We start from the raw sequence: 8395 nt of genomic DNA, 5'->3' as shown, positions 1-8395 counted from the left end.
AATTTTGTTTTCTAGTACACTTAAAAGAAAGGTAAAATTAATTTTAATAATATAGTTTATTTAACTAAATATATCCCAAAATAAATCTTCAACAGGTAATTGATATAAACATTATTAATGAAATATCTTACATTCTCATTAAAGTAAGTCTTCAAAATCTGGTATTTATTTTACACTCACATCTCAATTTGGACTAGCTGCAATTCGGATGCTCAGTAGCTACATGTTGCTAGTGACTGCTGTGTCAGACAGTACAGACAATAAAGCTATATTTCATTTTTAAGTACTTCAGCTTTACAGGAAGAAGCGAGAATTGAAAAGAAATTTGAGAGAAAGGCAATAAGCAACTGTCTTAGCCATACAAGCCAAGGCAAGGGAAATCATCAGGTAGAATTCTGACTCGTCACTTTTCAAATGTATCATGTTTTCCAGTGGAACATGCTACTTCGGTATCTGGATTATTGTAATTTGGGCCGATTAAGGGAGAGGGAGCCACGGAATGATGGGTTGTGAGTTCTCTGGTGCTTGGACACCCTGCCATCTTAACTACACTCGTCAGGCAACTTTCTTACCTTAAATTAATTTCTCAAGTAAACTTTCCATTGGGAAAAGGACACGCTGTCCAGCTAATGCATCAGAGCCAGGTCAGCCCTGAATAAAATTATTAAATTACTAACTGGGCAAAGTTGATAGCCAAGATGCAGTTGCCAGCTGAGGGTCTTATCTGAAAGAGCCAGCTGACAGCTTTACCTATCAGCCCATTGTGACATCTCATTGCTAGGTAACTGAGAATGTAAAATATCAAACCATGGGCTTTCAAAATAAATTATTAAGAATGTTGTACTTGGTTATCCCCAAATAGGTTATTATAATTTTCCCCAAATAATTCTGCAGGATGTTAAGAGGTATTTATTGAAAAAACAACCAATGCTAATTATAATCTATTTTCACCAATTTATTTTTAAATATATGTAATAAAAATACTTTTTATGTAGTTGTTAGTATTCTTGAATAATTGCTTTTAGGAAATGTTAGGTCGGAGTTGCTCAAGAAACTGGATAATGCAGAGAGCTGAGGAGAACAGGGTTTATTAGTGGGAATAAGAGGGAAAGTGGAGCCAACCGAGGGAGGTTGAGGAGCCAACCAAGGGAGGTTGGGACTCACTAGGTTGTTCTTAGGTCAGGGTTTTTAAACACAAAAACCTGCCAAGGGTATCGGAATTTGATTGGCTAGAGCTGGTTGCTGGGTGCAGGCTCAAGTTAAAGCTGCATCCTGTTATACCAAATAGGCCAAGCCCTGACCCGAATTTTCCTGGGTAGGGTCTGCAGGCGGCTTTCCACTGTGCCATTTTCTAGCCTGGTGATTTTCCATTCCTCTTAGGCCTGCCTGGGTCTGTCAAGAAATGGTGTGCCTACCTGAAAACACCCGGAAATCTCAGAATTCATGAAAGCATGATAATGGATTTGCACATGGAAGCCTAGGCTACTGTTGAGTTGATAATGTTGTTTATTTAACAATCATTGGTTTATGTTAGTTTTCTTGTCTTATTATTTCAATGTATATAGATGATATTTTTCACTTACTAAAGTTATTTCTTTCAAAGTTTAGAAAAGTTTCATTTTTCAGATAATGCATTTTTGTAAATTAAATGTATTGTGGTAGCTTTGATTAATGGAATCACATAGTTTCAAGTGTACATTTCTATGATCGAGATCTGTATATTGTTATTTTTATCTATTTGTTTGGAGGGTTTTCAATACAAAGTTTAAAATATTTGAGTGAAGGTTTTATCATTTGTTTCAGCATTTAGTTCACCTGTGTCTGTGTGGTAGGCTAAATGATGGCCCTCCAAAGATGTCCACATCCTAGTGCCCCAAGATGAATGAATAGTTTACCTTACATGGCAAAATGGATTTTGCAGATATGATTAAATTAAGGCTGTAGAAGCAGAGATGATCCTGGATTAATGGGGCCCAACCTGATCCTATGTGTTCTTTTACGAAGAAGGTAAGAGGGCCAGAGCCAGAGAAGGAGGTGTGACAATGGAAGTAAAGGTCAGGGTGATGTGAGAAAGGCTCTATGAGCCAAGGAATGCAGGCGACATCCAGAAGCTAAAACAGGCAAGGAAACTGAGGAGTGCAACCTGCTAACCCAGTTTAGACTTCTGACCTCCAGAAATGTAAGATGATCCATTCATAGTTTTTAGGTCACTCTGTCTGTTGTAATTTACCACTGCAGTAGGAAATGTGTACTCTATGTTAACCTGAGTACATACTAAATTTTAGTTGGTACATTATAATTTTAAATGTGTTCATTGTTAAATAAATTTGGACATAGACAAGAGTCCATATTAGAGTATAGTGCTTCTATAACAATAGCTAGACAATAATAATAACTAGAATTGTTAAATTCTAAATACTTATCGGCAGTAGCAACTATATATTAAGCTACAAATCTTCACAGTAAGCAATTAATGTTGATCAACAATGAAAAATATTTATTGATCCCCTATTGAATAGCGGGCATTGCACTTGAGACACTGGGTATATAGCAGTCAACAAGATAGAAATGGTCCCTTTCCTCATGGAGGTGACAGTCTAGCAGGGGAAATAGGCATATACAAGGTATGTTCAGAATGTATCCAGCCATGTAATATGAAAAATATAGACATTTATTGAAGAAGATATAAGACACAAGAAACATTGTACATAGGGCAATGATGCTGCAGTCCCCTTCAAAGTAGGTACCTTGGAACTTCATACAGTTCTCCCAGTCACCATCAGCTGCCCCATCGTATTTTCCTGAATTTTATTGATAGTCTGAAATCTCCTCCTTTTCAAAGATGACTTGGCTTTGGGAAAAGCTAGAAATCACAGGCTGTCAAATCTGGGCTGTGGTGGGGCTTAGTCACCAGGGTGATTTGATGTTTCCCAAAAAACTCTGCATGAGTTTCGATGCATGAGTGGGCATATTGTTGTGATGAAGCTGCCAATCACCAGTTGCCCATAGCTGCGACCTTCTGAATCATCCAGTTTCTGTGGAGTAGTGTTCAAGCTTAATGCAAAATTTGATGCAGATTCATTGCTCTACTCAGTCATTTTTAATGTGATGGCCACACAGTACATGTACTCACTGACAATGGTGTCTACCATCCCCACTGACTAATACAATGAAGTCATCATTGTTTATACATGCCCATTCCAGTCCACTCTCCTTCACTGCCAGGTTATGTTGATATCACACAAACTGTTCTTGTTATATGAATAATGGTTGGGCTTTTTCTAGACAGACCTTGTATGCTTAATTAGAGTGGTGGTCGGTGCCACTACTCTAGGTGGTAGGTGTTATGAGAACAAATCATGGGGAGTGGACCTAACCTGGTCCAGGTAGTCAGGAAGGACTCGTCTAGGCATGACGTTTAAGCTGAGACCTAAAAGATGACCTGAAACTGTCCGGAATGGTAGTTGAGGAATGGAAAAAGGCTATCAGAGAGCTGGGACACCCGGTGCTCAAAGGCAGTAAGGAATTCAAGGCATTTGAGGAACCAAATTAAAAAAACATTGAATACTCTCCAATGCAAGATAGCTGAGATCTTCTCTCAAAAGTAACAAAGAGGAAAAGAAAAACCAGAGACACAGATTTCATCTTTTTTTTTTAGATTTTATTTATTTTTAGAGAGAGGAAGGGGGAAAGAAAGGGAAGGAGAGAGACATCAATGTGCGAGAGAAACATCAACTGGTTGCCTTTCATAACAGCCCCTGACCAGGAGAGTACCCTGGTCCTGCCCAAGGGATATATCCTCATAAGGAATTGAACCGGTGACCTTAGCTTTGTGGAACAATGCCCATCCAACTGAACCACACCAGTAAGGGCAAACTTTATCTTTACTGAAGTAGGAGTCACTCCAAACCACAACACATGAAAATAGAAAATGGATGGACAATGGTAAACAACTTAGCAGACCCAAAGAAGATCAAGTCCGAGTGCTTGGAGAAGGAGAAACCACGGAGAAGCAAGGCAGGTCACACTAAAGACCCTTGGATAGACCCAGAAATCCAAAGCAGGTCAGTGCAGAGAGAAATTAGAGGAGAGAAGATCTAAGAAGTATAGTGCTGATAGGGAGATTTGCTTGAAACCCTATTTACTACCATATTTTTCAGTCCCTATGATGCACCAAGGCTTTAGAGGAGGAAAATAGGACAAAAAATTTTGAAGTAAAAATTGTGTCCCTGGCTGGCATAGTTCAGTGGATTGAGCGCGGGCCTGCGAACCACATGATTGCGGTTCGATTCCCAGTCAGGGAACATGCCTGAGTTGCAGGCCAGTTCCCGGCAGGGGACTCATGAGAGCCAACCACACATTGATGTTTTTCTCCTTCTCTCCTTCCCTTCCTCTCTAAAGATAAATAAAATCTTTTTAAAAATGTGGTAAAATATTTAATAACATAAATAACATAGTATTTCACCAATGTAAATTTAAACAGAACTCAACAGCAGCATTAACAACCATTATTCCTCCCAAATTTGGGGGTAAAAAGGAGGGTCTTATGGTTCGAAAAGTAGGTAAGTGGTCAGATCCCCACCTCCCCACCCTCACCTAATATAATCAGCCTACTACTTTTACCTCCATAGGAAACAGGAAATGTCACTTGTGGGGAAAGTAAACCAAAGGAGTTCTAGATGTGGAGCCACCAGGCATTGAATAGTGGAAGTGAGACTTATAACAGAGAGATATGATCAGATCACTGGAGAGGAATACAGAGGGGCCACAGAAAGAATAACAACTAGACCTCAAAGCAAAAAACACCCAGCACCATCAGAAAATCAAGCTGTATGGAAGTCTGACAACCAAGGATTTAAAGAAGTACATTTATGTAGATGGAGAGGAGGGGCGGAGATGCAGAGACATGGCGTGGTGCAAAGAGGGGGCAGCAGCAGAAGGGGAGGACCTACATTTATAGGTGGTACACAGAAATCAGGAGGGATACCTTGGGAGCAAGTGACCTCAGCCCCAGGCCAGACTTCACAGCCCAGGGTTCCAGTGCCAGGAAGATAAGTCCCCATAAATCTGGTGGTAAAAACCAGTGGGGGTTGGGGTGGTGGAAGAAACTGCCAGATTTACAGGTGACTCTGATTAAAAGGCCCACATGGACTTAGAATGTACACAGACCCACCCCCATTGGGATTCAGCACCAGGGCAGCAACTGGAATGGCACCAGTTGCATAAAGGGAGTAAGTGAAGTGACTGGAAACAGGGCAAGTGCCAGGTAAATATCCAGAAGCCAGTCAGAGGCATTATCCCCTCTCTGAGTCCTCCACCCACACACAGCCACAAAGCAGTGAAGCAGGTTGCCCCGCCTTAACAATTACCTAAATCTTCGCCCCACAAAATTTACAGGCCATGCTACTAAGACAGGGAGTCAAAGCAGCTCTACCTAATACACAGAAGCAAACATAGGAAGGAGGCCAAATTGAGGAGACAAAGAAATATGGTCCAAATGAAAAAACAGAACAAAACCTCAGAAAAAGAACTAAACAAAATGGAGATAACCAAACTACCAGATGCAAAGTTCAAAACACTAGTGATCAGTATGCTCAAAGAACTTACTGAGTATAGCAACAATATAAAAAAGACCCAGGAAGAAATGAAAGTTACACTAAGTAAAATAAAAATCTACAGGGAACCAATAGTGGAGGGGATGCAGCTGGGATTCAAACTGATGATTTGAAACATAAGCAAGAAATAAGCATTCAACCAGAACAACAAAAACAAAAAAGAATTTAGAAAAACCAAGGAAAGTGTAAGGAACCTCTGGGACACCTTCAAATGTACCAATATCCAAATCATAGGGTTGCTAGAAGGAGAAGAGGAAGAGCAAGAAATTAAAAACTTATTTGAAAAAATAAGTTTTTATAAGAAAAATAAGAAAAAACTTCCCTAATTTGGTGAAGGAAATAGACATACAAGTCCAGGAAGCACAGAGTCCCAAACAAGCTGGACCACACAAAGACACATCAAAATTAAAATGCCAAAGGTTAAAGGTAAAGAGAGAATCTTAAAAGCAGCCAGAGATAGCAGAGTTACCTACAAAGGAGTTCCCATAAAACTATCAGCTGATTTCTCAAAAGAGACCTTGCAGGCAAGAAGGGGCTGGAAAGAACTATTCAAAGTCATGAAAGGCAAGGACCAACACCTAAGATTGCTCTATCCAGCAAAGCTTTCATTTAGAACTGGAGGGCAGAGAAAGTGCTCCCCAGACAAAGTAAAACTAAAGGAGTTAACCATCACCAAGACATTATTATATGAAATTTAAAGAGACTTATATCGAAGAAGATAAAAACTATGAACATTAAAATGGCAATGCAGGACAACTATAATAGAACAATAATAAAATAAAATAAAATAAAATGGCAACCAATTCATAACTATCAACAACTGAATCTAAACAAAACAAAACAAAACTAAGCAAACAACCAGAACAGGAACATAATCATAGATATGGAGATCATTTGGAAGGTTTTCAGCTGAGAGGGGGAAGGGGAAACTGGGGGAAAAGGTGCAGGGATTAAAAAGCATAAGTGGTTGGTACAAAATAGACCAGGGGAGGTTAAGAATAGTATAGAAAATGGAGAGGCCAGAGAACTTATATGTATGACCCATGGGACATGAACTAAGTGGGGAATGCTGGAGGGAAGGGGAGTACTGGCTGGAGGGGAACAAAGGAAAAATTAGGACAACTGTAATAGCATAATCAATAAAATATATATTAAAAACAGTGTTTAGTGTTTAATCGTGTTGATCACAGTATTTCTCTTGACATTTCTCTATATTTGAACTATTCATAATACTTATAAAAATGTTGATTATTGTTGCATTTAGGTAGTGGGTATACTCATGTTGAATATATTATAACCTCAACTTTTCTTTGTTTCAAATTTTTCATAATAAAAACTTAAGGGAGAAAAGTCATGAGAGATATCTAAAATTTTATAGGATTTTATGTTAACGTCTGTTGACCTTAACATAAAAAAAAGAATTGTGGCCTATTTTGAAAAGAATTCAAAACAGAATGAAGCAGTAAATAAATGGTTGGATCTAATCAAGTGAGGTAGCTGTTACAGGCTCTAATCAGATGGGTAATTAATTAATAATATAACTGAAATTCTCCCTAGTTTTGGTGGAGTAGTTTGGGTGTGTAAAAGCCAAGTAAAATCCAAGAGAATTTGGCATATAAGAGAACTAACAATCACTAGTATTTATAAGTTTATTAGGCTTACTATAAATATGTACTTGAAAAGGTCTGTCAGTGGACAATGAAGTTATGTGAAAAAGTAATAAAATATTTTAAAAGCATGCAGTTTGAGAAGATTTGTATTTCATTACTTGGCAAAGGCACATTTTTAATTAATTACTAAAATTTGCTACTTTTAACTAAAATAATAAAATGTATCAGCAGAATGTTATAATTTTCTCTTTATTCTTCTTTCAACGGTTATCCTTGAAGATATTTTTAAAAACCCACTTGTAGAAGACAAACACATGGACAATAGAAGAAAAAGATAAGGCTAGAGGATCTAGAAGGTAGAGTGCCTGAAAAATAGCAAGTCTTGGTGGGGAAAAAAAAAGGAAAGAAAAACCACAAGTCTTTAGAGAAGAAATTATCAAATAAATAAATGAGAGAAAACTTCCCAAAACCAAAGGACATGTGTCTCCAGAATGAAAAGTCCACTGAATTCCTAGAATGACAAATGAAAAGAAGTATGCCAGTGTTCACACACACACACACACACACACACACACACACACACACATCCTGAAATTTCAAACAACAGGAGATCCTAAAAACTTCCAGACTGAAAAAAAATGAATTAAAACAAAGTCAAGAGCACTACTGGACACCAGAAGAAAAAAGAACCTGCAAAAACTTGACAGAAAATATTTTCTAATCTAGGACAATGTAACTATTTAAATTAACCAGCGAGACTAGAATAAGGCCCATTTTCCTGCAACATCTCAAAAAATTATCCTCCAAGCATCCTTTCTCAGGAAATGATGGAAAAAGGGGGAACTCTCCCAAAAGAAAGGAGTAAATTAACAGAGACGAAGGGAGCAATCCTGGAAATTTTTTTGTCAGATCTACTTAGCAACGATTGGTTTTTAAATTATCTGTTCAGATTAGTTTAAAAAAAATTTAAAGAAACAAAGTGAAAGAAAGCCAGTGTGATTGAAGAATAGTGGGTAAGGTCAAAATAAGAAGATACATAGGCAGGGGCCAAATCATGCAGGGTCTTCTATGCCCTGCTAAGGGTTTTAGATTTTATCCTAGAATATGTGAAAACCCCTTTAAAGGATTTAAACAGGGGGGTGACATGATCAGATTCCTGTTTTAAAAGAT

This window comes from Artibeus jamaicensis, unplaced genomic scaffold, assembly GCF_021234435.1.
Source record: "Artibeus jamaicensis isolate MK-2021 breed Jamaican fruit bat unplaced genomic scaffold, CSHL_Jam_final contig_1803, whole genome shotgun sequence".
NCBI classification, from domain to species: Eukaryota; Metazoa; Chordata; class Mammalia; order Chiroptera; family Phyllostomidae; genus Artibeus; species Artibeus jamaicensis.
This window is presented reverse-complemented; position numbering follows the sequence as displayed.